General features: G+C 47.4%; 37 non-coding genes across 37 annotated transcripts; all 37 read right to left on the reverse strand.

The window, feature by feature from the left end:
* Positions 1–296: 296 nt before the first annotated feature.
* On the reverse strand, positions 297–369 carry Trnar-ucg (transfer RNA arginine (anticodon UCG)). The gene has a single exon. It is a non-coding gene; the product is annotated as a tRNA-Arg (tRNA).
* A 545-nt stretch (positions 370–914) lies between these two features.
* On the reverse strand, positions 915–986 carry Trnat-agu (transfer RNA threonine (anticodon AGU)). Its single transcript has one exon. It is a non-coding gene; the product is annotated as a tRNA-Thr (tRNA).
* A 322-nt stretch (positions 987–1,308) lies between these two features.
* Positions 1,309–1,381, reverse strand: Trnak-cuu (transfer RNA lysine (anticodon CUU)). Its single transcript has one exon. It is a non-coding gene; the product is annotated as a tRNA-Lys (tRNA).
* Positions 1,382–1,820: 439 nt separating this feature from the next.
* Positions 1,821–1,893, reverse strand: Trnar-ucg (transfer RNA arginine (anticodon UCG)). Its single transcript has one exon. It is a non-coding gene; the product is annotated as a tRNA-Arg (tRNA).
* Positions 1,894–2,441: 548 nt separating this feature from the next.
* Trnat-agu (transfer RNA threonine (anticodon AGU)) lies at positions 2,442–2,513 on the reverse strand. The gene has a single exon. It is a non-coding gene; the product is annotated as a tRNA-Thr (tRNA).
* Positions 2,514–2,835: 322 nt separating this feature from the next.
* Positions 2,836–2,908, reverse strand: Trnak-cuu (transfer RNA lysine (anticodon CUU)). Its single transcript has one exon. It is a non-coding gene; the product is annotated as a tRNA-Lys (tRNA).
* Positions 2,909–3,347: 439 nt separating this feature from the next.
* Trnar-ucg (transfer RNA arginine (anticodon UCG)) lies at positions 3,348–3,420 on the reverse strand. Its single transcript has one exon. It is a non-coding gene; the product is annotated as a tRNA-Arg (tRNA).
* Positions 3,421–3,977: 557 nt separating this feature from the next.
* Trnat-agu (transfer RNA threonine (anticodon AGU)) lies at positions 3,978–4,049 on the reverse strand. The gene has a single exon. It is a non-coding gene; the product is annotated as a tRNA-Thr (tRNA).
* A 322-nt stretch (positions 4,050–4,371) lies between these two features.
* Trnak-cuu (transfer RNA lysine (anticodon CUU)) lies at positions 4,372–4,444 on the reverse strand. The gene has a single exon. It is a non-coding gene; the product is annotated as a tRNA-Lys (tRNA).
* Positions 4,445–4,883: 439 nt separating this feature from the next.
* Trnar-ucg (transfer RNA arginine (anticodon UCG)) lies at positions 4,884–4,956 on the reverse strand. The gene has a single exon. It is a non-coding gene; the product is annotated as a tRNA-Arg (tRNA).
* Positions 4,957–5,507: 551 nt separating this feature from the next.
* Trnat-agu (transfer RNA threonine (anticodon AGU)) lies at positions 5,508–5,579 on the reverse strand. The gene has a single exon. It is a non-coding gene; the product is annotated as a tRNA-Thr (tRNA).
* Positions 5,580–12,456: 6,877 nt separating this feature from the next.
* On the reverse strand, positions 12,457–12,529 carry Trnar-ucg (transfer RNA arginine (anticodon UCG)). The gene has a single exon. It is a non-coding gene; the product is annotated as a tRNA-Arg (tRNA).
* A 544-nt stretch (positions 12,530–13,073) lies between these two features.
* On the reverse strand, positions 13,074–13,145 carry Trnat-agu (transfer RNA threonine (anticodon AGU)). The gene has a single exon. It is a non-coding gene; the product is annotated as a tRNA-Thr (tRNA).
* A 322-nt stretch (positions 13,146–13,467) lies between these two features.
* Positions 13,468–13,540, reverse strand: Trnak-cuu (transfer RNA lysine (anticodon CUU)). Its single transcript has one exon. It is a non-coding gene; the product is annotated as a tRNA-Lys (tRNA).
* A 439-nt stretch (positions 13,541–13,979) lies between these two features.
* On the reverse strand, positions 13,980–14,052 carry Trnar-ucg (transfer RNA arginine (anticodon UCG)). The gene has a single exon. It is a non-coding gene; the product is annotated as a tRNA-Arg (tRNA).
* A 542-nt stretch (positions 14,053–14,594) lies between these two features.
* Positions 14,595–14,666, reverse strand: Trnat-agu (transfer RNA threonine (anticodon AGU)). The gene has a single exon. It is a non-coding gene; the product is annotated as a tRNA-Thr (tRNA).
* Positions 14,667–14,987: 321 nt separating this feature from the next.
* Trnak-cuu (transfer RNA lysine (anticodon CUU)) lies at positions 14,988–15,060 on the reverse strand. The gene has a single exon. It is a non-coding gene; the product is annotated as a tRNA-Lys (tRNA).
* A 439-nt stretch (positions 15,061–15,499) lies between these two features.
* Positions 15,500–15,572, reverse strand: Trnar-ucg (transfer RNA arginine (anticodon UCG)). Its single transcript has one exon. It is a non-coding gene; the product is annotated as a tRNA-Arg (tRNA).
* Positions 15,573–16,114: 542 nt separating this feature from the next.
* Positions 16,115–16,186, reverse strand: Trnat-agu (transfer RNA threonine (anticodon AGU)). Its single transcript has one exon. It is a non-coding gene; the product is annotated as a tRNA-Thr (tRNA).
* Positions 16,187–16,507: 321 nt separating this feature from the next.
* Trnak-cuu (transfer RNA lysine (anticodon CUU)) lies at positions 16,508–16,580 on the reverse strand. The gene has a single exon. It is a non-coding gene; the product is annotated as a tRNA-Lys (tRNA).
* Positions 16,581–17,019: 439 nt separating this feature from the next.
* Trnar-ucg (transfer RNA arginine (anticodon UCG)) lies at positions 17,020–17,092 on the reverse strand. Its single transcript has one exon. It is a non-coding gene; the product is annotated as a tRNA-Arg (tRNA).
* A 542-nt stretch (positions 17,093–17,634) lies between these two features.
* Positions 17,635–17,706, reverse strand: Trnat-agu (transfer RNA threonine (anticodon AGU)). The gene has a single exon. It is a non-coding gene; the product is annotated as a tRNA-Thr (tRNA).
* A 322-nt stretch (positions 17,707–18,028) lies between these two features.
* On the reverse strand, positions 18,029–18,101 carry Trnak-cuu (transfer RNA lysine (anticodon CUU)). Its single transcript has one exon. It is a non-coding gene; the product is annotated as a tRNA-Lys (tRNA).
* A 439-nt stretch (positions 18,102–18,540) lies between these two features.
* On the reverse strand, positions 18,541–18,613 carry Trnar-ucg (transfer RNA arginine (anticodon UCG)). Its single transcript has one exon. It is a non-coding gene; the product is annotated as a tRNA-Arg (tRNA).
* Positions 18,614–19,158: 545 nt separating this feature from the next.
* On the reverse strand, positions 19,159–19,230 carry Trnat-agu (transfer RNA threonine (anticodon AGU)). Its single transcript has one exon. It is a non-coding gene; the product is annotated as a tRNA-Thr (tRNA).
* Positions 19,231–19,551: 321 nt separating this feature from the next.
* Trnak-cuu (transfer RNA lysine (anticodon CUU)) lies at positions 19,552–19,624 on the reverse strand. Its single transcript has one exon. It is a non-coding gene; the product is annotated as a tRNA-Lys (tRNA).
* Positions 19,625–20,062: 438 nt separating this feature from the next.
* Positions 20,063–20,135, reverse strand: Trnar-ucg (transfer RNA arginine (anticodon UCG)). The gene has a single exon. It is a non-coding gene; the product is annotated as a tRNA-Arg (tRNA).
* A 545-nt stretch (positions 20,136–20,680) lies between these two features.
* Trnat-agu (transfer RNA threonine (anticodon AGU)) lies at positions 20,681–20,752 on the reverse strand. The gene has a single exon. It is a non-coding gene; the product is annotated as a tRNA-Thr (tRNA).
* A 322-nt stretch (positions 20,753–21,074) lies between these two features.
* Trnae-cuc (transfer RNA glutamic acid (anticodon CUC)) lies at positions 21,075–21,147 on the reverse strand. Its single transcript has one exon. It is a non-coding gene; the product is annotated as a tRNA-Glu (tRNA).
* A 439-nt stretch (positions 21,148–21,586) lies between these two features.
* On the reverse strand, positions 21,587–21,659 carry Trnar-ucg (transfer RNA arginine (anticodon UCG)). Its single transcript has one exon. It is a non-coding gene; the product is annotated as a tRNA-Arg (tRNA).
* Positions 21,660–22,204: 545 nt separating this feature from the next.
* Positions 22,205–22,276, reverse strand: Trnat-agu (transfer RNA threonine (anticodon AGU)). The gene has a single exon. It is a non-coding gene; the product is annotated as a tRNA-Thr (tRNA).
* A 322-nt stretch (positions 22,277–22,598) lies between these two features.
* Trnak-cuu (transfer RNA lysine (anticodon CUU)) lies at positions 22,599–22,671 on the reverse strand. Its single transcript has one exon. It is a non-coding gene; the product is annotated as a tRNA-Lys (tRNA).
* A 439-nt stretch (positions 22,672–23,110) lies between these two features.
* Positions 23,111–23,183, reverse strand: Trnar-ucg (transfer RNA arginine (anticodon UCG)). Its single transcript has one exon. It is a non-coding gene; the product is annotated as a tRNA-Arg (tRNA).
* Positions 23,184–23,731: 548 nt separating this feature from the next.
* Positions 23,732–23,803, reverse strand: Trnat-agu (transfer RNA threonine (anticodon AGU)). The gene has a single exon. It is a non-coding gene; the product is annotated as a tRNA-Thr (tRNA).
* Positions 23,804–24,125: 322 nt separating this feature from the next.
* On the reverse strand, positions 24,126–24,198 carry Trnak-cuu (transfer RNA lysine (anticodon CUU)). The gene has a single exon. It is a non-coding gene; the product is annotated as a tRNA-Lys (tRNA).
* Positions 24,199–24,637: 439 nt separating this feature from the next.
* On the reverse strand, positions 24,638–24,710 carry Trnar-ucg (transfer RNA arginine (anticodon UCG)). Its single transcript has one exon. It is a non-coding gene; the product is annotated as a tRNA-Arg (tRNA).
* A 545-nt stretch (positions 24,711–25,255) lies between these two features.
* Positions 25,256–25,327, reverse strand: Trnat-agu (transfer RNA threonine (anticodon AGU)). Its single transcript has one exon. It is a non-coding gene; the product is annotated as a tRNA-Thr (tRNA).
* Between the last annotated feature and the right edge of the window lie 60 nt (positions 25,328–25,387).

A 25,387-nucleotide genomic window follows, 5' to 3' on the forward strand; every position in this document is an offset into this window, starting at 1 on the left:
ATCTACTTGAAATGATACGTGGCTATCAGCACCGTTATTCAACACACATGCTCGACTGTGCGCAGACGCCTGTGGCGTAGCTCTTGGGTCCTGAATCAGACGCAGTAGTTCCAACAAAAACTCTCCTGATCGAAACAGTGCCGAAAATTTCGCTACAGAACCCCCTTGTCTTGCTTGTGCTTCAGGTAGACGCCGGTTTGCAGCCAGGAAGCGGACAGCAGCAACTTTCAACTAGTTTTGTAGTACTCAAACAACACAGCAAAACAGCATGCATCTTTTGCAGAACTGGAAAAAGTCGACCGTGACAGGATTCGAACCTGCAATCTTCGGATTCGAAGTCCGACGCCTTATCCATTAGGCCACACGGTCACTGGCGCAATCTGCTTCCCCACACACACCTCATTTTCGCCATTTGTACGATTGCCGGAATGAATTTCCCATCTTTGACGCAATTCTCCATCTCCAATTTCAGTACTTTAAATGCGATGCTACTTCTTGCTGTGTCCCATCGCAAGTTACATTCAAGCCCTTATGACGCTGATCAAACAAGAGGTTGCAAATCAGCTTCAATCGCTTACTGCCATCTCAGTCGGTTGCAGAAGGTACCTCACCCTATGTCATACAAAGGCGAGTTGCCGCTATTACCAAGGCGGCGGCGGCGCCGACGACGACGACGACAACCGCGAGGGTCTCTACCAGGGGTAGAAAATACTTCACAAGAACTAAGTATTTCACGTCGGCATTCTCCAGAGACTGCCAAAAGCAGCAGTTTCTGGTGCCTACTTTAATAGCACCATTCGCACTTTTCATTTGCGAGAGCATTTCTTAAATACCGCACCCATTCATAATTTTTTTTATTCTTGACCGCTTTTTTCGAAAGGGCTACGGTAGAAGGGGCTGTTACAAAATTCGTTTGCCTCCTGTGAGGATCGAACTCACGACCTCTGGTTTACTAGACCAGCGCTCTGCCACTGAGCTAAGGAGGCGCCGCCTGGTGCATTTTTCGGGTACTTTATTCTTATGGAGTAGTGAATCGGAGCCCTTCAGCTGGAAACGCACCGCATTAGCGACCATTATTTGTATTTAGTTAGCACAGCTGCTGCTTTCCTACACATCTCACACGATATCGATGTACACCTAAAATTCCAAATACAACACATTTATTTTATTTCAGAGTTACTTTCAGCTTCAAAAACCATTCCTCTGATATTCATACGAAGCTAGGCATCGTCGTAACCCGTTACGTTCATTACGCAAAGCTCACGAGAGGGGCGCAGGTTGCATCCGCGTAGACACAAAATTTCGCGCCGCCCAGCGTGGGGCTCGAACCCACGACCCTGAGATTAAGAGTCTCATGCTCTACCGACTGAGCTAGCCGGGCTCCACACAACGCATTACGAGCCATACAATACTTATGGGACCTGCGACCATCTATGGAAGGTCCTTTTCACTACAGCTTATTTCCTGCTGCCACAAATGAGCTACAATCCTATTCAATGAAAAATTGTGTCCGAAAGGAATCAAATCTACTTGAAATGATACGTGGCTATCAGCACCGTTATTCAACACACATGCTCGACTGTGCGCAGACGCCTGTGGCGTAGCTCTTGGGTCCTGAATCAGACGCAGTAGTTCCAACAAAAACTCTCCTGATCGAAACAGTGCCGAAAATTTCGCTACAGAACCCCCTTGTCTTGCTTGTGCTTCAGGTAGACGCCGGTTTGCAGCCAGGAAGCGGACAGCAGCAACTTTCAACTAGTTTTGTAGTACTCAAACAACACAGCAAAACAGCATGCATCTTTTGCAGAACTGGAAAAAGTCGACCGTGACAGGATTCGAACCTGCAATCTTCGGATTCGAAGTCCGACGCCTTATCCATTAGGCCACACGGTCACTGGCGCAATCTGCTTCCCCACACACACCTCATTTTCGCCATTTGTACGATTGCCGGAATGAATTTCCCATCTTTGACGCAATTCTCCATCTCCAATTTCAGTACTTTAAATGCGATGCTACTTCTTGCTGTGTCCCATCGCAAGTTACATTCAAGCCCTTATGACGCTGATCAAACAAGAGGTTGCAAATCAGCTTCAATCGCTTACTGCCATCTCAGTCGGTTGCAGAAGGTACCTCACCCTATGTCATACAAAGGCGAGTTGCCGCTATTACCAAGGCGGCGGCGGCGCCGACGACGACGACGACGACAACCGCGAGGGTCTCTACCAGGGGTAGAAAATACTTCACAAGAACTAAGTATTTCACGTCGGCATTCTCCAGAGACTGCCAAAAGCAGCAGTTTCTGGTGCCTACTTTAATAGCACGATTCGCACTTTTCATTTGCGAGAGCATTTCTTAAATACCGCACCCATTCATAATTTTTTTTATTCTTGACCGCTTTTTTCGAAAGGGCTACGGTAGAAGGGGCTGTTACAAAATTCGTTTGCCTCCTGTGAGGATCGAACTCACGACCTCTGGTTTACTAGACCAGCGCTCTGCCACTGAGCTAAGGAGGCGCCGCCTGGTGCATTTTTCGGGTACTTTATTCTTATGGAGTAGTGAATCGGAGCCCTTCAGCTGGAAACGCACCGCATTAGCGACCATTATTTGTATTTAGTTAGCACAGCTGCTGCTTTCCTACACATCTCACACGATATCGATGTACACCTAAAATTCCAAATACAACACATTTATTTTATTTCAGAGTTACTTTCAGCTTCAAAAACCATTCCTCTGATATTCATACGAAGCTAGGCATCGTCGTAACCCGTTACGTTCATTACGCAAAGCTCACGAGAGGGGCGCAGGTTGCATCCGCGTAGACACAAAATTTCGCGCCGCCCAGCGTGGGGCTCGAACCCACGACCCTGAGATTAAGAGTCTCATGCTCTACCGACTGAGCTAGCCGGGCTCCACACAACGCATTACGAGCCATACAATACTTATGGGACCTGCGACCATCTATGGAAGGTCCTTTTCACTACAGCTTATTTCCTGCTGCCACAAATGAGCTACAATCCTATTCAATGAAAAATTGTGTCCGAAAGGAATCAAATCTACTTGAAATGATACGTGGCTATCAGCACCGTTATTCAACACACATGCTCGACTGTGCGCAGACGCCTGTGGCGTAGCTCTTGGGTCCTGAATCAGACGCAGTAGTTCCAACAAAAACTCTCCTGATCGAAACAGTGCCGAAAATTTCGCTACAGAACCCCCTTGTCTTGCTTGTGCTTCAGGTAGACGCCGGTTTGCAGCCAGGAAGCGGACAGCAGCAACTTTCAACTAGTTTTGTAGTACTCAAACAACAGAGCAAAACAGCATGCATCTTTTGCAGAACTGGAAAAAGTCGACCGTGACAGGATTCGAACCTGCAATCTTCGGATTCGAAGTCCGACGCCTTATCCATTAGGCCACACGGTCACTGGCGCAAACTGCTTCCCCACACACACCTCATTTTCGCCATTTGTACGATTGCCGGAATGAATTTCCCATCTTTGACGCAATTCTCCATCTCCAATTTCAGTACTTTAAATGCGATGCTACTTCTTGCTGTGTCCCATCGCAAGTTACATTCAAGCCCTTATGACGCTGATCAAACAAGAGGTTGCAAATCAGCTTCAATCGCTTACTGCCATCTCAGTCGGTTGCAGAAGGTACCTCACCCTATGTCATACAAAGGCGAGTTGCCGCTATTACCAAGGCGGCGGCGGCGCCGACGACGACGACGACGACGACGACGACAACCGCGAGGGTCTCTACCAGGGGTAGAAAATACTTCACAAGAACTAAGTATTTCACGTCGGCATTCTCCAGAGACTGCCAAAAGCAGCAGTTTCTGGTGCCTACTTTAATAGCACCATTCGCACTTTTCATTTGCGAGAGCATTTCTTAAATACCGCACCCATTCATAATTTTTTTTATTCTTGACCGCTTTTTTCGAAAGGGCTACGGTAGAAGGGGCTGTTACAAAATTCGTTTGCCTCCTGTGAGGATCGAACTCACGACCTCTGGTTTACTAGACCAGCGCTCTGCCACTGAGCTAAGGAGGCGCCGCCTGGTGCATTTTTCGGGTACTTTATTCTTATGGAGTAGTGAATCGGAGCCCTTCAGCTGGAAACGCACCGCATTAGCGACCATTATTTGTATTTAGTTAGCACAGCTGCTGCTTTCCTACACATCTCACACGATATCGATGTACACCTAAAATTCCAAATACAACACATTTATTTTATTTCAGAGTTACTTTCAGCTTCAAAAACCATTCCTCTGATATTCATACGAAGCTAGGCATCGTCGTAACCCGTTACGTTCATTACGCAAAGCTCACGAGAGGGGCGCAGGTTGCATCCGCGTAGACACAAAATTTCGCGCCGCCCAGCGTGGGGCTCGAACCCACGACCCTGAGATTAAGAGTCTCATGCTCTACCGACTGAGCTAGCCGGGCTCCACACAACGCATTACGAGCCATACAATACTTATGGGACCTGCGACCATCTATGGAAGGTCCTTTTCACTACAGCTTATTTCCTGCTGCCACAAATGAGCTACAATCCTATTCAATGAAAAATTGTGTCCGAAAGGAATCAAATCTACTTGAAATGATACGTGGCTATCAGCACCGTTATTCAACACACATGCTCGACTGTGCGCAGACGCCTGTGGCGTAGCTCTTGGGTCCTGAATCAGACGCAGTAGTTCCAACAAAAACTCTCCTGATCGAAACAGTGCCGAAAATTTCGCTACAGAACCCCCTTGTCTTGCTTGTGCTTCAGGTAGACGCCGGTTTGCAGCCAGGAAGCGGACAGCAGCAACTTTCAACTAGTTTTGTAGTACTCAAACAACACAGCAAAACAGCATGCATCTTTTGCAGAACTGGAAAAAGTCGACCGTGACAGGATTCGAACCTGCAATCTTCGGATTCGAAGTCCGACGCCTTATCCATTAGGCCACACGGTCACTGGCGCAATCTGCTTCCCCACACACACCTCATTTTCGCCATTTGTACGATTGCCGGAATGAATTTCCCATCTTTGACGCAATTCTCCATCTCCAATTTCAGTACTTTAAATGCGATGCTACTTCTTGCTGTGTCCCATCGCAAGTTACATTCAAGCCCTTATGACGCTGATCAAACAAGAGGTTGCAAATCAGCTTCAATCGCTTACTGCCATCTCAGTCGGTTGCAGAAGGTACCTCACCCTATGTCATACAAAGGCGAGTTGCCGCTATTACCAAGGCGGCGGCGGCGCCGACGACGACGACGACGACGACAACCGCGAGGGTCTCTACCAGGGGTAGAAAATACTTCACAAGAACTAAGTATTTCACGTCGGCATTCTCCAGAGACTGCCAAAAGCAGCAGTTTCTGGTGCCTACTTTAATAGCACCATTCGCACTTTTCATTTGCGAGAGCATTTCTTAAATACCGCACCCATTCATAATTTTTTTTATTCTTGACCGCTTTTTTCGAAAGGGCTACGGTAGAAGGGGCTGTTACAAAATTCGTTTGCCTCCTGTGAAGATCGAACTCACGACCTCTGCTTTACTAGACCAGCGCTCTGCCACTGAGCTAAGGAGACGCCGCCTGGTGCATTTTTCGGGTACTTTATTCTTATGGAGTAGTGAATCGGAGCCCTTCAGCTGGAAACGCACCGCATTAGCGACCATTATTTGTATTTAGTTAGCACAGCTGCTGCTTTCCTACACATCTCACACGATATCGATGTACACCTAAAATTCCAAATACAACACATTTATTTCATTTCAGAGTTACTTTCAGCTTCAAAAACCATTCCTCTGATATTCATACGAAGCTAGGCATCGTCGTAACCCGTTACGTTCATTACGCAAAGCTCACGAGAGGGGCGCAGGTTGCATCCGCGTAGACACAAAATTTCGCGCCGCCCAGCGTGGGGCTCGAACCCACGACCCTGAGATTAAGAGTCTCATGCTCTACCGACTTAGCTAGCTTTTTTTTTTTTTTTTTTTTTTTTTACGGGCCTCCCAACTCCCCTTATAGCCCGGCCTTGCGCTCTCCATAATTGCCGTCGTTGGCGAGCTTCTGTGGCTGTACAATTAGTTGATGTAGCTCCCCCGATGACAATGAACGTGGGTGTTCCCCCGTTGATCCAGATATTCCTGCGTAAGAGCAAGTAGTTCCTCCGGATGGTCCAATACGTGGAAACATACATGCGAAATGAAAAATGAATAAATCCCTCCAAAGTAATGCAACGGAATGTATTGGTATGCAGCGAACAGCACACATACGGGGGAAAAAAAGGGAAAAGAGAAAAAAGAAAAAACATCCCTAGAAAAACTAGTAAAAGCAAGAACCTTAACTTCAAATTTAAAGTAATTCGACCCGTGCGTCATGGAAAGCCGTACCTGGAATGCACCACATCAACCAACTTGAAACTGAAAACGCCGATTGACCACCTCGGTCATTTCCACACAGCAGTAAAAAAAAAGCAAATGTAAAGACACAACAAGAGCACATAAAAAAAGGAACAATTGGTAAAAGTATGCCCCATGTGAGGCTCGAACTCACAACCCCGGCATTGCTCACGGCTACTGCCTTATAAGGACCGTGCGCTAGCCAATTGCGCCACTTTTTTTTTTTTTTTTTTTTTATTTTTTTTTAACGAAACCCGTAACCTTCTATGAAAAGAAATTGGAATGGTGAAAAAGACAACGAAAAGACTTCGCCCTTGGGCATAGTAGAAGTGCTGCTCGAAGAATAAACGTAACATAAACACAGCTTCGTATCTCACTCAATGAAAGTTCCTGTAGCCAGTGTCCAGCGAGTCAGTGAAGGCCGCAGTGTGAGGGGGAGTCCGGACGCGACACAGAAGCAGTGGGGCCTCTTCGCGGCACTACTGGTGTCCCGCGGCCCGGCCTCACCCCGTCACACTCAGTTGACCTATCCGATACCCATGCGATGAAACGCTATTTTAAGCATATTGCCGAAGAGTTTCCCATGATTCTGGTACGTACATGTTTTGGCGAATTCGATATCCATAAACATCTTGAATTCCAAATAATTGTCACCGCCAAAATTATTAAAGACGTAGCTGGAATAGGTACCCAGCAACCACAAAACTGCATTGTTTTTCGTCTGCGGATAAAAATGCACATCAGGACGAGACAGTAGTGCTGACGAAACATTGGCGGTTGTAGTCCTGGTAAGAAGAGCTATTTTTTGTCGAAGCCAAACCCAGTTCTGGAGACGGTCCCCGCAGGTGTAACGGTGGTTAACTGTATCCGTCAGTTGGCAGCGACGACAGAGAGGGGTGTCACTGAGCCCGATTTTATGTAACCTCTCGTTCGTGCTAACCACATCATTGATGGCTTTGTACCAGGCAGTGCGAGCATCGGAACTGAGGACACGGGAACTGACATTGCGCCATACAATATCCCAGTTCATGCCACCGAGCTTCGTTGCCAAAGGATTCGTTCCTTCGTGTTGTCTCCAGTCCGCTATTATGGCTTGTGCAGTTAGACGTTGAGAGTTTATGACCTCTTTACTGATGTAGCTCCGTGAAAGGTAATAATCTCTGATATGTTTTAGCCGATAACTGATGGGCTGAATATTCAGCGGTGGGTCAAGACTTTGCGGCCTGACGGCAGTGAATAATTGCGCTGTAATGCCAGAAGGATCATTGTTAATTATAGCGGTCGTCCTTGTAACATAGAGAGCCATCGCTTTCACCTTGATATCTACTAATCCCATCCCTCCATTCTGGGGGTGGAGTGTCGCAGTTTTGGCAGACACGCGAAAAATTTCCCCTCTCCAAATAAAATTGGTCACCTTCGACATAATTTGCTTAGCAATGACTGCAGGCAGTGGCAGGAGCTGCGCCGTGTAGAAGGCTTTGGATAAAATACAGGAGTTGACCAGATGAATCCGATCAAATTGATTGAGGCTTCTGTGGGAATTGTCAATGAGAGCACCGTTAAGTTTACGCACTATTTCCCTCCAGTTTGCCGCCGCCATCTGTAAAGAGGACGCCGTCAATATGATGCCGAGAGCCTTGTGGACGCTGACTTCCTGAGCGTAGCCAACTCGCAAATGCTGGAGGCCACAGAGGTTAATAAATTTACTTTTCTTGTCATTCAATTTAGCCCCCGACGCCAAACAGTATTGCTGGAGGTGAGCCGCTATAGTGGTGACATCATTCTCATTGCGGACAACCACACCCACATCGTCGGCATAGGCGCCTACGACAGTTTTTTCTCCTGAAAGTGTTAGCCCTGTGAGTTTCGCCTGCAGTTGGAGTAACAGAGGTTCGAGTGAAAGAACAAAAAGTAACATGGACAAAGGGCTGCCTTGTGGAATCCCTCTGTTGATTTGAATCGGTTGGGTTAGTTGCGAGTTGACAGAAAGCCTTGCGTTGATCCCCAGTGCCATGTTTGTGATCATGTCAATCGCGTTCTGCAAGAAACCGAATCTTTTCATGGTTTCAAGGAGGTACTCGTGAGCGACGAGGTCAAAGGCTTTAAAAAAGTCCAGAAAGATCAGCCCACACTTCACGTTACTGGCGTTCGTTAACGCAATGATATCCCGGTAAAAAGCTGCCGTTTGCAATACAGTTCTCCCGAAGGCACATGTCTGCTGACGTCCAATGAATTTAGCAGTGAGGGGCATCATTCGCGTGTTGATTGCACGGGCGACTATTTTATAATCGGAGTTTAACAATGAAATGGGGCGGAAGTTGGCGATATTTTTGGTACCTCTGCCTTTAGGGATAAGCACAATTGTGCATTCCTTAAAGGCAAGTGGTATAGGCTTCCCTTGAAAAACTTCGTTCACTTATTGGGTGATTTTGTCCCCGATGATGTGCCAATACCTCCTGTAAAATTCAATGGGTAATCCGTCAGGACCAGGGGACTTCCTGATCGGCGAGTGGCAGACAATCTCCAAAACATCTTTATTACTAAATTCTAATGAAATTGTGTCATTGTCTTCTCTAGTTATAGTAGAGGAAATGGCACTAAACAGTTCGTCATAGCAGCCGTCATGAGTAGCCGCTGACGTGTAGGTGTCAACAAAATAGTCGTGTAGTGCCTTGATAATCTCTCGCTGGGTGTCGACAGTCGTGCCATCACCGAGTTTCAGGGCCTCAATAAAAGTCCTCCTTCTGTTCTTAGCATGTTTGACAAGGTGGTATAGAGCGGCTGTTTCATCGTCCCTGACCGACTTCACTTTAGATTTGATCTTAAGACCTTCCAGTTGCATCCTCTTAAGATTGATTAATTTCGCCTTTATTTTTCGAATGTCGTCTATTCTGGTGTGCGCGGCGTCGGCTCTATCACAGAGGTCGCGTAAGATAGTGTAGTAGAACTCCATCGTCTTCTTTATCGCGGCTGCTCTTTCAATACCGAAGAATATAACAACTTTTCGCAGTTTGGGTTTTGCATGCTGAGTCCACCACGCTATGGTGCTACGAAAGTTTGCGGTAGTGCGCAAGCACTGCTCCCAAGCGCGTCGCACCGCCGCCTCTAGGTCAGCATCCGTTAATAAGGAGACGTTCAAGTTCCATTGATTTTTATACCAACGCGTTGGTTGTGGCAGCAAATTCAGGCACGCAACGACACCACTGTGATCAGAGAAGCTGGAGGGTATTGTTTCAATTTGTAACAAGACATTCTCTAAAACGTCGGAAACATAAATCCTGTCAATTCTGCTGCAGGAATTCGCGACGATGTGTGTGAATCGTACCAAGGTCGGGTACCTAATTTCCCACGCGTCTTTCAGCTTGAGGTCGGTCACGAGACGCTTTAATTCAGGCGAATAATTAAAATTCGGGGACTGATCTTTCTGGGATAAAACACAATTAAAATCACCTCCAATGATAACACGTTCGGGATTTTTCCGTAACAAATAGATGATTTGTTCCTTAAAAAAGTTTGCTCGTTCCGCCCTATAGGTACTGCCAGAAGGCGCGTACAAGTTAATGATGGTGACGCCAAAGACGGTGACACCCACACCTCTACCGGAATCTAACTTGTCAACCTGAGTGGCGGGAATGCCTTCTCTAAGTAAGATGGCAGTCCCCACGTTCGAGTCGGGGGAAAAATTGGTAATAGCAACAAAACCAGGAAGAGTTAAGTGTGGCATGGCCACCTCCTGCAAAAGAGCGATATCTGTTCCCGACTCATAGAGGTATTGTTTTAAGGCACTCAGTTTCACCTCCGACCGGATTTTATTAATATTTAATGTCGTGATCGTATAGGCCTGCGACATTATGACAGTACGTGGAAGAGGCGGAAGGAGCAAATATCTTTAAAGGGCAACATCTTCATGCCATTCCATATTTGTGGCCGGGAAATTCGTGTCTGTGACGTCACTGAGTTGTATTCGTGCGTCTTTGTTCTTACTCTTTTTACGCACAGCATTTACATTAGGTTGCACTCGGATCCTGGGGCGGACACTGTGGAGCACCTCTGCAGCTGGCGGCGTGGGAGGGTCGTGGGTGATGTCAAGCTGCTCTCCCGGCACATCCCGCGAAGGGATGGCACGCGGCGACACCGCCGGCGAGCGAGCAGCTGAACTATCACTCGCACTATCAGCCTGTTTGGCAACATTCTCTGCCCGCAGCTGTTTGGTGTCACCGACAGACCCGGACAGCTGTGTGTGTAATATTTCCTGGAGTTGTTGACATTCCCCTTGTTGTGAGTCCTGAACCGAAGCGGCTGCCACGTGATGTGTACCGTCGGCGCTCGGAGATGTTTGTATACCACCATCACAGGCCTCTGTGTGTGTACTTCCTGCAGGAATGTGAGCCACACGTACAGGTTGGTCGGCCTGAGTTGGCTGTAGCGGAAGTTCTAAGGCACTAGCCAGCGGCAACTGCTTAACTGCCACGGAAGTATCGGCACTTGAAATTGTGGGAGGAAAAGCGTCCACAATAGCCTCACCGATTGGAGCTTTCGCTTCCGAGCCGGATTCCCGATCGTCCTTTTTCGCGGTCTCATTCGCACTAGAGGTGTCGTTATCAGAGCCACTGCTGTCACAAGTTCTGCGCCTCTTATTGGTCGCGGCATCGAGTTTTGCAGGGGGCAACGCACCTATTTCTCTCCGAACCAGAACCGGAAAGTCATCAGAGCGAATTTCTTGTTGCTGTTCCGAAGGCATTTCAGAATTAGGGAGCCCAATCTCTGTCATCGGCTTGGCTGCCACTACATCCGCCAAAGTAAGCCTTTTACGCTGCTGGAGGGAATTCTTTAACACAAACATGCGCCTGGGGCAGTCTTGACGCAAGTGACCACTCTCATTACAGATATGACAGGTCGGTGTTTGGCCAATGTAAGTAACGTGAGCCTTATAGTCACAAACAAGTATATGGGATGGAATATTCTGTTTGACATGCATTTCTACAGATCGAACGCCACTGTAACATTGCAACCTATGTTGACTTGACCACCGTTCATGTCGAATCTGTTTAACGTCACCGAATTTGGACAGTACCTCCTTTAGATAACAATTTTCTACTTCAGGGGGTAAGTTAAAAATACGCACGTTCGTGTAGTCTACATCGGCATTGGAAATGAGCACTGTACTGACAGAGTCGTCCCGGTGTCGGAAAAGAGCACTTCCTCCGTGCTTCGTCATGATCTTCTCCAGTAATACAGGATTCAGTAATTTAACAAAGAAACAATACTGCTCGGTATCATAATAGGCGGTGTGCACTTGGTCAGATGTAATCCCAATAACATCAACGATCCAGTCATGTATCTCCAGTGAACTCGGTTGCACAGATCGGGTGGACTTGTCAAAATCAAAACGCAGTGTACACTTTCGCGGAAATAACCTGGACATTGCAGCAGATACCGAGCGGTTAACCCGCTACAATAAGACCGCAACAAAAATACAAATGGAAAACGATATAAACTGCAGAATAACACAACACTTGCACACAGAAATATGAGTGGAAAACACGCCTTGTGAACACGCGGCGGAGCGGAGCACTGACACGTCCGACCAGCACGGTGTCGCAAGCGCGACTGGCTAGCCGGGCTCCACACAACGCATTACGAGCCATACAATACTTATGGGACCTGCGACCATCTATGGAAGGTCCTTTTCACTACAGCTTATTTCCTGCTGCCACAAATGAGCTACAATCCTATTCAATGAAAAATTGTGTCCGAAAGGAATCAAATCTACTTGAAATGATACGTGGCTATCAGCACCGTTATTCAACACACATGCTCGACTGTGCGCAGACGCCTGTGGCGTAGCTCTTGGGTCCTGAATCAGACGCAGTAGTTCCAACAAAAACTCTCCTGATCGAAACAGTGCCGAAAATTTCGCTACAGAACCCCCTTGTCTTGCTTGTGCTTCAGGTAGACGCCGGTTTGCAGCCAGGAAGCGGACAGCAGCAACTTTCAACTAGTTTTGTAGTACTCAAACAACACAGCAAAACAGCATGCATCTTTTGCAGAACTGGAAAAAGTCGACCGTGACAGGATTCGAACCTGCAATCTTCGGATCCGAAGTCCGACGCCTTATCCATTAGGCCACACGGTCACTGGCGCATTCTGCTTCCCACACACACCTCATTTTCGCCATTTGTACGCTTGCCGGAATGAATTTCCCATCTTTGACGCAATTCTCCATCTCCAATTTCAGTACTATAAATGCGATGCTACTTCTTGCTGTGTCCCATCGCAAGTTACATTCAAGCCCTTATGACGCTGATCAAACAAGAGGTTGCAAATCAGCTTCAATCGCTTACTGCCATCTCAGTCGGTTGCAGAAGGTACCTCACCCTATGTCATACAAAGGCGAGTTGCCGCTATTACCAAGGCGGCGGCGGCGCCGACGACGACGACGACAACCGCGAGGGTCTCTACCAGGGGTAGAAAATACTTCACAAGAACTAAGTATTTCACGTCGGCATTCTCCAGAGACTGCCAAAAGCAGCAGTTTCTGGTGCCTACTTTAATAGCACCATTCGCACTTTTCATTTGCGAGAGCATTTCTTAAATACCGCACCCATTCATAATTTTTTTTATTCTTGACCGCTTTTTTCGAAAGGGCTACGGTAGAAGGGGCTGTTACAAAATTCGTTTGCCTCCTGTGAGGATCGAACTCACGACCTCTGGTTTACTAGACCAGCGCTCTGCCACTGAGCTAAGGAGGCGCCGCCTGGTGCATTTTTCGGGTACTTTATTCTTATGGAGTAGTGAATCGGAGCCCTTCAGCTGGAAACGCACCGCATTAGCGACCATTATTTGTATTTAGTTAGCACAGCTGCTGCTTTCCTACACATCTCACACGATATCGATGTACACCTAAAATTCCAAATACAACACATTTATTTTATTTCAGAGTTACTTTCAGCTTCAAAAACCATTCCTCTGATATTCATACGAAGCTAGGCATCGTCGTAACCCGTTACGTTCATTACGCAAAGCTCACGAGAGGGGCGCAGGTTGCATCCGCGTAGACACAAAATTTCGCGCCGCCCAGCGTGGGGCTCGAACCCACGACCCTGAGATTAAGAGTCTCATGCTCTACCGACTGAGCTAGCCGGGCTCCACACAACGCATTACGAGCCATACAATACTTATGGGACCTGCGACCATCTATGGAAGGTCCTTTTCACTACAGCTTATTTCCTGCTGCCACAAATGAGCTACAATCCTATTCAATGAAAAATTGTGTCCGAAAGGAATCAAATCTACTTGAAATGATACGTGGCTATCAGCACCGTTATTCAACACACATGCTCGACTGTGCGCAGACGCCTGTGGCGTAGCTCTTGGGTCCTGAATCAGACGCAGTAGTTCCAACAAAAACTCTCCTGATCGAAACAGTGCCGAAAATTTCGCTACAGAACCCCCTTGTCTTGCTTGTGCTTCAGGTAGACGCCGGTTTGCAGCCAGGAAGCGGACAGCAGCAACTTTCAACTAGTTTTGTAGTACTCAAACAACACAGCAAAACAGCATGCATCTTTTGCAGAACTGGAAAAAGTCGACCGTGACAGGATTCGAACCTGCAATCTTCGGATCCGAAGTCCGACGCCTTATCCATTAGGCCACACGGTCACTGGCGCATTCTGCTTCCCCACACACACCTCATTTTCGCCATTTGTACGCTTGCCGGAATGAATTTCCCATCTTTGACGCAATTCTCCATCTCCAATTTCAGTACTATAAATGCGATGCTACTTCTTGCTGTGTCCCATCGCAAGTTACATTCAAGCCCTTATGACGCTGATCAAACAAGAGGTTGCAAATCAGCTTCAATCGCTTACTGCCATCTCAGTCGGTTGCAGAAGGTACCTCACCCTATGTCATACAAAGGCGAGTTGCCGCTATTACCAAGGCGGCGGCGGCGCCGACGACGACGACAACCGCGAGGGTCTCTACCAGGGGTAGAAAATACTTCACAAGAACTAAGTATTTCACGTCGGCATTCTCCAGAGACTGCCAAAAGCAGCAGTTTCTGGTGCCTACTTTAATAGCACCATTCGCACTTTTCATTTGCGAGAGCATTTCTTAAACACCGCACCCATTCATAATTTTTTTTATTCTTGACCGCTTTTTTCGAAAGGGCTACGGTAGAAGGGGCTGTTACAAAATTCGTTTGCCTCCTGTGAGGATCGAACTCACGACCTCTGGTTTACTAGACCAGCGCTCTGCCACTGAGCTAAGGAGGCGCCGCCTGGTGCATTTTTCGGGTACTTTATTCTTATGGAGTAGTGAATCGGAGCCCTTCAGCTGGAAACGCACCGCATTAGCGACCATTATTTGTATTTAGTTAGCACAGCTGCTGCTTTCCTACACATCTCACACGATATCGATGTACACCTAAAATTCCAAAACAACACATTTATTTTATTTCAGAGTTACTTTCAGCTTCAAAAACCATTCCTCTGATATTCATACGAAGCTAGGCATCGTCGTAACCCGTTACGTTCATTACGCAAAGCTCACGAGAGGGGCGCAGGTTGCATCCGCGTAGACACAAAATTTCGCGCCGCCCAGCGTGGGGCTCGAACCCACGACCCTGAGATTAAGAGTCTCATGCTCTACCGACTGAGCTAGCCGGGCTCCACACAACGCATTACGAGCCATACAATACTTATGGGACCTGCGACCATCTATGGAAGGTCCTTTTCACTACAGCTTATTTCCTGCTGCCACAAATGAGCTACAATCCTATTCAATGAAAAATTGTGTCCGAAAGGAATCAAATCTACTTGAAATGATACGTGGCTATCAGCACCGTTATTCAACACACATGCTCGACTGTGCGCAGACGCCTGTGGCGTAGCTCTTGGGTCCTGAATCAGACGCAGTAGTTCCAACAAAAACTCTCCTGATCGAAACAGTGCCGAAAATTTCGCTACAGAACCCCCTTGTCTTGCTTGTGCTTCAGGTAGACGCCGGTTTGCAGCCAGGAAGCGGACAGCAGCAACTTTCAACTAGTTTTGTAGTACTCAAACAACACAGCAAAACAGCATGCATCTTTTGCAGAACTGGAAAAAGTCGACCGTGACAGGATTCGAACCTGCAATCTTCGGATCCGAAGTCCGACGCCTTATCCATTAGGCCACACGGTCACTGGCGCATTCTGCTTCCCCACACACACCTCATTTTCGCCATTTGTACGCTTGCCGGAATGAATTTCCCATCTTTGACGCAATTCTCCATCTCCAATTTCAGTACTATAAATGCGATGCTACTTCTTGCTGTGTCCCATCGCAAGTTACATTCAAGCCCTTATGACGCTGATCAAACAAGAGGTTGCAAATCAGCTTCAATCGCTTACTGCCATCTCAGTCGGTTGCAGAAGGTACCTCACCCTATGTCATACAAAGGCGAGTTGCCGCTATTACCAAGGCGGCGGCGGCGCCGACGACGACGACAACCGCGAGGGTCTCTACCAGGGGTAGAAAATACTTCACAAGAACTAAGTATTTCACGTCGGCTTTCTCCAGAGACTGCCAAAAGCAGCAGTTTCTGGTGCCTACTTTAATAGCACCATTCGCACTTTTCATTTGCGAGAGCATTTCTTAAACACCGCACCCATTCATAATTTTTTTTATTCTTGACCGCTTTTTTCGAAAGGGCTACGGTAGAAGGGGCTGTTACAAAATTCGTTTGCCTCCTGTGAGGATCGAACTCACGACCTCTGGTTTACTAGACCAGCGCTCTGCCACTGAGCTAAGGAGGCGCCGCCTGGTGCATTTTTCGGGTACTTTATTCTTATGGAGTAGTGAATCGGAGCCCTTCAGCTGGAAACGCACCGCATTAGCGACCATTATTTGTATTTAGTTAGCACAGCTGCTGCTTTCCTACACATCTCACACGATATCGATGTACACCTAAAATTCCAAAACAACACATTTATTTTATTTCAGAGTTACTTTCAGCTTCAAAAACCATTCCTCTGATATTCATACGAAGCTAGGCATCGTCGTAACCCGTTACGTTCATTACGCAAAGCTCACGAGAGGGGCGCAGGTTGCATCCGCGTAGACACAAAATTTCGCGCCGCCCAGCGTGGGGCTCGAACCCACGACCCTGAGATTAAGAGTCTCATGCTCTACCGACTGAGCTAGCCGGGCTCCACACAACGCATTACGAGCCATACAATACTTATGGGACCTGCGACCATCTATGGAAGGTCCTTTTCACTACAGCTTATTTCCTGCTGCCACAAATGAGCTACAATCCTATTCAATGAAAAATTGTGTCCGAAAGGAATCAAATCTACTTGAAATGATACGTGGCTATCAGCACCGTTATTCAACACACATGCTCGACTGTGCGCAGACGCCTGTGGCGTAGCTCTTGGGTCCTGAATCAGACGCAGTAGTTCCAACAAAAACTCTCCTGATCGAAACAGTGCCGAAAATTTCGCTACAGAACCCCCTTGTCTTGCTTGTGCTTCAGGTAGACGCCGGTTTGCAGCCAGGAAGCGGACAGCAGCAACTTTCAACTAGTTTTGTAGTACTCAAACAACACAGCAAAACAGCATGCATCTTTTGCAGAACTGGAAAAAGTCGACCGTGACAGGATTCGAACCTGCAATCTTCGGATCCGAAGTCCGACGCCTTATCCATTAGGCCACACGGTCACTGGCGCATTCTGCTTCCCCACACACACCTCATTTTCGCCATTTGTACGCTTGCCGGAATGAATTTCCCATCTTTGACGCAATTCTCCATCTCCAATTTCAGTACTATAAATGCGATGCTACTTCTTGCTGTGTCCCATCGCAAGTTACATTCAAGCCCTTATGACGCTGATCAAACAAGAGGTTGCAAATCAGCTTCAATCGCTTACTGCCATCTCAGTCGGTTGCAGAAGGTACCTCACCCTATGTCATACAAAGGCGAGTTGCCGCTATTACCAAGGCGGCGGCGGCGCCGACGACGACGACAACCGCGAGGGTCTCTACCAGGGGTAGAAAATACTTCACAAGAACTAAGTATTTCACGTCGGCATTCTCCAGAGACTGCCAAAAGCAGCAGTTTCTGGTGCCTACTTTAATAGCACCATTCGCACTTTTCATTTGCGAGAGCATTTCTTAAATACCGCACCCATTCATAATTTTTTTTATTCTTGACCGCTTTTTTCGAAAGGGCTACGGTAGAAGGGGCTGTTACAAAATTCGTTTGCCTCCTGTGAGGATCGAACTCACGACCTCTGGTTTACTAGACCAGCGCTCTGCCACTGAGCTAAGGAGACGCCGCCTGGTGCATTTTTCGGGTACTTTATTCTTATGGAGTAGTGAATCGGAGCCCTTCAGCTGGAAACGCACCGCATTAGCGACCATTATTTGTATTTAGTTAGCACAGCTGCTGCTTTCCTACACATCTCACACGATATCGATGTACACCTAAAATTCCAAATACAACACATTTATTTTATTTCAGAGTTACTTTCAGCTTCAAAAACCATTCCTCTGATATTCATACGAAGCTAGGCATCGTCGTAACCCGTTACGTTCATTACGCAAAGCTCACGAGAGGGGCGCAGGTTGCATCCGCGTAGACACAAAATTTCGCGCCGCCCAGCGTGGGGCTCGAACCCACGACCCTGAGATTAAGAGTCTCATGCTCTACCGACTGAGCTAGCCGGGCTCCACACAACGCATTACGAGCCATACAATACTTATGGGACCTGCGACCATCTATGGAAGGTCCTTTTCACTACAGCTTATTTCCTGCTGCCACAAATGAGCTACAATCCTATTCAATGAAAAATTGTGTCCGAAAGGAATCAAATCTACTTGAAATGATACGGGGCTATCAGCACCGTTATTCAACACACATGCTCGACTGTGCGCAGACGCCTGTGGCGTAGCTCTTGGGTCCTGAATCAGACGCAGTAGTTCCAACAAAAACTCTCCTGATCGAAACAGTGCCGAAAATTTCGCTACAGAACCCCCTTGTCTTGCTTGTGCTTCAGGTAGACGCCGGTTTGCAGCCAGGAAGCGGACAGCAGCAACTTTCAACTAGTTTTGTAGTACTCAAACAACACAGCAAAACAGCATGCATCTTTTGCAGAACTGGAAAAAGTCGACCGTGACAGGATTCGAACCTGCAATCTTCGGATCCGAAGTCCGACGCCTTATCCATTAGGCCACACGGTCACTGGCGCATTCTGCTTCCCCACACACACCTCATTTTCGCCATTTGTACGCTTGCCGGAATGAATTTCCCATCTTTGACGCAATTCTCCATCTCCAATTTCAGTACTATAAATGCGATGCTACTTCTTGCTGTGTCCCATCGCAAGTTACATTCAAGCCCTTATGACGCTGATCAAACAAGAGGTTGCAAATCAGCTTCAATCGCTTACTGCCATCTCAGTCGGTTGCAGAAGGTACCTCACCCTATGTCATACAAAGGCGAGTTGCCGCTATTACCAAGGCGGCGGCGGCGCCGACGACGACGACGACAACCGCGAGGGTCTCTACCAGGGGTAGAAAATACTTCACAAGAACTAAGTATTTCACGTCGGCATTCTCCAGAGACTGCCAAAAGCAGCAGTTTCTGGTGCCTACTTTAATAGCACCATTCGCACTTTTCATTTGCGAGAGCATTTCTTAAACACCGCACCCATTCATAATTTTTTTTATTCTTGACCGCTTTTTTCGAAAGGGCTACGGTAGAAGGGGCTGTTACAAAATTCGTTTGCCTCCTGTGAGGATCGAACTCACGACCTCTGGTTTACTAGACCAGCGCTCTGCCACTGAGCTAAGGAGGCGCCGCCTGGTGCATTTTTCGGGTACTTTATTCTTATGGACTAGTGAATCGGAGCCCTTCAGCTGGAAACGCACCGCGTTAGCGACCATTATTTGTATTTAGTTAGCACAGCTGCTGCTTTCCTACACATCTCACACGATATCGATGTACACCTAAAATTCCAAAACAACACATTTATTTTATTTCAGAGTTACTTTCAGCTTCAAAAACCATTCCTCTGATATTCATACGAAGCTAGGCATCGTCGTAACCCGTTACGTTCATTACGCAAAGCTCACGAGAGGGGCGCAGGTTGCATCCGCGTAGACACAAAATTTCGCGCCGCCCAGCGTGGGGCTCGAACCCACGACCCTGAGATTAAGAGTCTCATGCTCTACCGACTTAGCTAGCCGGGCTCCACACAACGCATTACGAGCCATACAATACTTATGGGACCTGCAACCATCTATGGAAGGTCCTTTTCACTACAGCTTATTTCCTGCTGCCACAAATGAGCTACAATCCTATTCAATGAAAAATTGTGTCCGAAAGGAATCAAATCTACTTGAAATGATACGTGGCTATCAGCACCGTTATTCAACACACATGCTCGACTGTGCGCAGACGCCTGTGGCGTAGCTCTTGGGTCCTGAATCAGACGCAGTAGTTCCAACAAAAACTCTCCTGATCGAAACAGTGCCGAAAATTTCGCTACAGAACCCCCTTGTCTGCTTGTGCTTCAGGTAGACGCCGGTTTGCAGCCAGGAAGCGGACAGCAGCAACTTTCAACTAGTTTTGTAGTACTCAAACAACACAGCAAAACAGCATGCATCTTTTGCAGAACTGGAAAAAGTCGACCGTGACAGGATTCGAACCTGCAATCTTCGGATCCGAAGTCCGACGCCTTATCCATTAGGCCACACGGTCACTGGCGCATTCTGCTTCCCCACACACACCTCATTTTCGCCATTTGTACGCTTGCCGGAATGAATTTCCCATCTTTGACGCAATTCTCCATCTCCAATTTCAGTACTATAAATGCGATGCTACTTCTTGCTGTGTCCCATCGCAAGTTACATTCAAGCCCTTATGACGCTGATCAAACAAGAGGTTGCAAATCAGCTTCAATCGCTTACTGCCATCTCAGTCGGTTGCAGAAGGTACCTCACCCTATGTCATACAAAGGCGAGTTGCCGCTATTACCAAGGCGGCGGCGGCGCCGACGACGACGACGACAACCGCGAGGGTCTCTACCAGGGGTAGAAAATACTTCACAAGAACTAAGTATTTCACGTCGGCATTCTCCAGAGACTGCCAAAAGCAGCAGTTTCTGGTGCCTACTTTAATAGCACCATTCGCACTTTTCATTTGCGAGAGCATTTCTTAAATACCGCACCCATTCATAATTTTTTTTATTCTTGACCGCTTTTTTCGAAAGGGCTACGGTAGAAGGGGCTGTTACAAAATTCGTTTGCCTCCTGTGAGGATCGAACTCACGACCTCTGGTTTACTAGACCAGCGCTCTGCCACTGAGCTAAGGAGACGCCGCCTAGTGCATTTTCCGGGTACTTTATTCTTATGGAGTAGTGAATCGGAGCCCTTCAGCTGGAAACGCACCGCATTAGCGACCATTATTTGTATTTAGTTAGCACAGCTGCTGCTTTCCTACACATCTCACACGATATCGATGTACACCTAAAATTCCAAATACAACACATTTATTTTATTTCAGAGTTACTTTCAGCTTCAAAAACCATTCCTCTGATATTCATACGAAGCTAGGCATCGTCGTAACCCGTTACGTTCATTACGCAAAGCTCACGAGAGGGGCGCAGGTTGCATCCGCGTAGACACAAAATTTCGCGCCGCCCAGCGTGGGGCTCGAACCCACGACCCTGAGATTGAGAGTCTCATGCTCTACCGACTGAGCTAGCCGGGCTCCACACAACGCATTACGAGCCATACAATACTTATGGGACCTGCGACCATCTATGGAAGGTCCTTTTCACTACAGCTTATTTCCTGCTGCCACAAATGAGCTACAATCCTATTCAATGAAAAATTGTGTCCGAAAGGAATCAAATCTACTTGAAATGATACGTGGCTATCAGCACCGTTATTCAACACACATGCTCGACTGTGCGCAGACGCCTGTGGCGTAGCTCTTGGGTCCTGAATCAGACGCAGTAGTTCCAACAAAAACTCTCCTGATCGAAACAGTGCCGAAAATTTCGCTACAGAACCCCCTTGTCTTGCTTGTGCTTCAGGTAGACGCCGGTTTGCAGCCAGGAAGCGGACAGCAGCAACTTTCAACTAGTTTTGTAGTACTCAAACAACACAGCAAAACAGCATGCATCTTTTGCAGAACTGGAAAAAGTCGACCGTGACAGGATTCGAACCTGCAATCTTCGGATCCGAAGTCCGACGCCTTATCCATTAGGCCACACGGTCACTGGCGCATTCTGCTTCCCCACACACACCTCATTTTCGCCATTTGTACGCTTGCCGGAATGAATTTCCCATCTTTGACGCAATTCTCCATCTCCAATTTCAGTACTATAAATGCGATGCTACTTCTTGCTGTGTCCCATCGCAAGTTACATTCAAGCCCTTATGACGCTGATCAAACAAGAGGTTGCAAATCAGCTTCAATCGCTTACTGCCATCTCAGTCGGTTGCAGAAGGTACCTCACCCTATGTCATACAAAGGCGAGTTGCCGCTATTACCAAGGCGGCGGCGGCGGCGCCGACGACGACGACAACCGCGAGGGTCTCTACCAGGGGTAGAAAATACTTCACAAGAACTAAGTATTTCACGTCGGCATTCTCCAGAGACTGCCAAAAGCAGCAGTTTCTGGTGCCTACTTTAATAGCACCATTCGCACTTTTCATTTGCGAGAGCATTTCTTAAATACCGCACCCATTCATAATTTTTTTTATTCTTGACCGCTTTTTTCGAAAGGGCTACGGTAGAAGGGGCTGTTACAAAATTCGTTTGCCTCCTGTGAGGATCGAACTCACGACCTCTGGTTTACTAGACCAGCGCTCTGCCACTGAGCTAAGGAGACGCCGCCTGGTGCATTTTTCGGGTACTTTATTCTTATGGAGTAGTGAATCGGAGCCCTTCAGCTGGAAACGCACCGCATTAGCGACCATTATTTGTATTTAGTTAGCACAGCTGCTGCTTTCCTACACATCTCACACGATATCGATGTACACCTAAAATTCCAAATACAACACATTTATTTCATTTCAGAGTTACTTTCAGCTTCAAAAACCATTCCTCTGATATTCATACGAAGCTAGGCATCGTCGTAACCCGTTACGTTCATTACGCAAAGCTCACGAGAGGGGCGCAGGTTGCATCCGCGTAGACACAAAATTTCGCGCCGCCCAGCGTGGGGCTCGAACCCACGACCCTGAGATTAAGAGTCTCATGCTCTACCGACTGAGCTAGCCGGGCTCCACACAACGCATTACGAGCCATACAATACTTATGGGACCTGCGACCATCTATGAAAGGTCCTTTTCACTACAGCTTATTTCCTGCTGCCACAAATGAGCTACAATCCTATTCAATGAAAAATTGTGTCCGAAAGGAATCAAATCTACTTGAAATGATACGTGGCTATCAGCACCGTTATTCAACACACATGCTCGACTGTGCGCAGACGCCTGTGGCGTAGCTCTTGGGTCCTGAATCAGACGCAGTAGTTCCAACAAAAACTCTCCTGATCGAAACAGTGCCGAAAATTTCGCTACAGAACCCCCTTGTCTTGCTTGTGCTTCAGGTAGACGCCGGTTTGCAGCCAGGAAGCGGACAGCAGCAACTTTCAACTAGTTTTGTAGTACTCAAACAACACAGCAAAACAGCATGCATCTTTTGCAGAACTGGAAAAAGTCGACCGTGACAGGATTCGAACCTGCAATCTTCGGATCCGAAGTCCGACGCCTTATCCATTAGGCCACACGGTCACTGGCGCATTCTGCTTCCCCACACACACCTCATTTTCGCCATTTGTACGCTTGCCGGAATGAATTTCCCATCTTTGACGCAATTCTCCATCTCCAATTTCAGTACTATAAATGCGATGCTACTTCTTGCTGTGTCCCATCGCAAGTTACATTCAAGCCCTTATGACGCTGATCAAACAAGAGGTTGCAAATCAGCTTCAATCGCTTACTGCCATCTCAGTCGGTTGCAGAAGGTACCTCACCCTATGTCATACAAAGGCGAGTTGCCGCTATTACCAAGGCGGCGGCGGCGCCGACGACGACGACGACGACAACCGCGAGGGTCTCTACCAGGGGTAGAAAATACTTCACAAGAACTAAGTATTTCACGTCGGCATTCTCCAGAGACTGCCAAAAGCAGCAGTTTCTGGTGCCTACTTTAATAGCACCATTCGCACTTTTCATTTGCGAGAGCATTTCTTAAATACCGCACCCATTCATAATTTTTTTTATTCTTGACCGCTTTTTTCGAAAGGGCTACGGTAGAAGGGGCTGTTACAAAATTCGTTTGCCTCCTGTGAGGATCGAACTCACGACCTCTGGTTTACTAGACCAGCGCTCTGCCACTGAGCTAAGGAGACGCCGCCTGGTGCATTTTTCGGGTACTTTATTCTTATGGAGTAGTGAATCGGAGCCCTTCAGCTGGAAACGCACCGCATTAGCGACCATTATTTGTATTTAGTTAGCACAGCTGCTGCTTTCCTACACATCTCACACGATATCGATGTACACCTAAAATTCCAAATACAACACATTTATTTCATTTCAGAGTTACTTTCAGCTTCAAAAACCATTCCTCTGATATTCATACGAAGCTAGGCATCGTCGTAACCCGTTACGTTCATTACGCAAAGCTCACGAGAGGGGCGCAGGTTGCATCCGCGTAGACACAAAATTTCGCGCCGCCCAGCGTGGGGCTCGAACCCACGACCCTGAGATTAAGAGTCTCATGCTCTACCGACTGAGCTAGCCGGGCTCCACACAACGCATTACGAGCCATACAATACTTATGGGACCTGCGACCATCTATGGAAGGTCCTTTTCACTACAGCTTATTTCCTGCTGCCACAAATGAGCTACAATCCTATTCAATGAAAAATTGTGTCCGAAAGGAATCAAATCTACTTGAAATGATACGTGGCTATCAGCACCGTTATTCAACACACATGCTCGACTGTGCGCAGACGCCTGTGGCGTAGCTCTTGGGTCCTGAATCAGACGCAGTAGTTCCAACAAAAACTCTCCTGATCGAAACAGTGCCGAAAATTTCGCTACAGAACCCCCTTGTCTTGCTTGTGCTTCAGGTAGACGCCGGTTTGCAGCCAGGAAGCGGACAGCAGCAACTTTCAACTAGTTTTGTAGTACTCAAACAACACAGCAAAACAGCATGCATCTTTTGCAGAACTGGAAAAAGTCGACCGTGACAGGATTCGAACCTGCAATCTTCGGATCCGAAGTCCGACGCCTTATCCATTAGGCCACACGGTCACTGGCGCATTCTGCTTCCCCACACACACCTCATTTTCGCCATTTGTACGCTTGCCGGAATGAATTTCCCATCTTTGACGCAATTCTCCATCTCCAATTTCAGTACTATAAATGCGATGCTACTTCTTGCTGTGTCCCATCGCAAGTTACATTCAAGCCCTTATGACGCTGATCAAACAAGAGGTTGCAAATCAGCTTCAATCGCTTACTGCCATCTCAGTCGGTTGCAGAAGGTACCTCACCCTATGTCATACAAAGGCGAGTTGCCGCTATTACCAAGGCGGCGGCGGCGGCGCCGACGACGACGACAACCGCGAGGGTCTCTACCAGGGGTAGAAAATACTTCACAAGAACTAAGTATTTCACGTCGGCATTCTCCAGAGACTGCCAAAAGCAGCAGTTTCTGGTGCCTACTTTAATAGCACCATTCGCACTTTTCATTTGCGAGAGCATTTCTTAAATACCGCACCCATTCATAATTTTTTTTATTCTTGACCGCTTTTTTCGAAAGGGCTACGGTAGAAGGGGCTGTTACAAAATTCGTTTGCCTCCTGTGAGGATCGAACTCACGACCTCTGGTTTACTAGACCAGCGCTCTGCCACTGAGCTAAGGAGACGCCGCCTGGTGCATTTTTCGGGTACTTTATTCTTATGGAGTAGTGAATCGGAGCCCTTCA

This window comes from Schistocerca serialis, chromosome 7, assembly GCF_023864345.2.
Source record: "Schistocerca serialis cubense isolate TAMUIC-IGC-003099 chromosome 7, iqSchSeri2.2, whole genome shotgun sequence".
Classification (NCBI taxonomy): Eukaryota; Metazoa; Arthropoda; class Insecta; order Orthoptera; family Acrididae; genus Schistocerca; species Schistocerca serialis.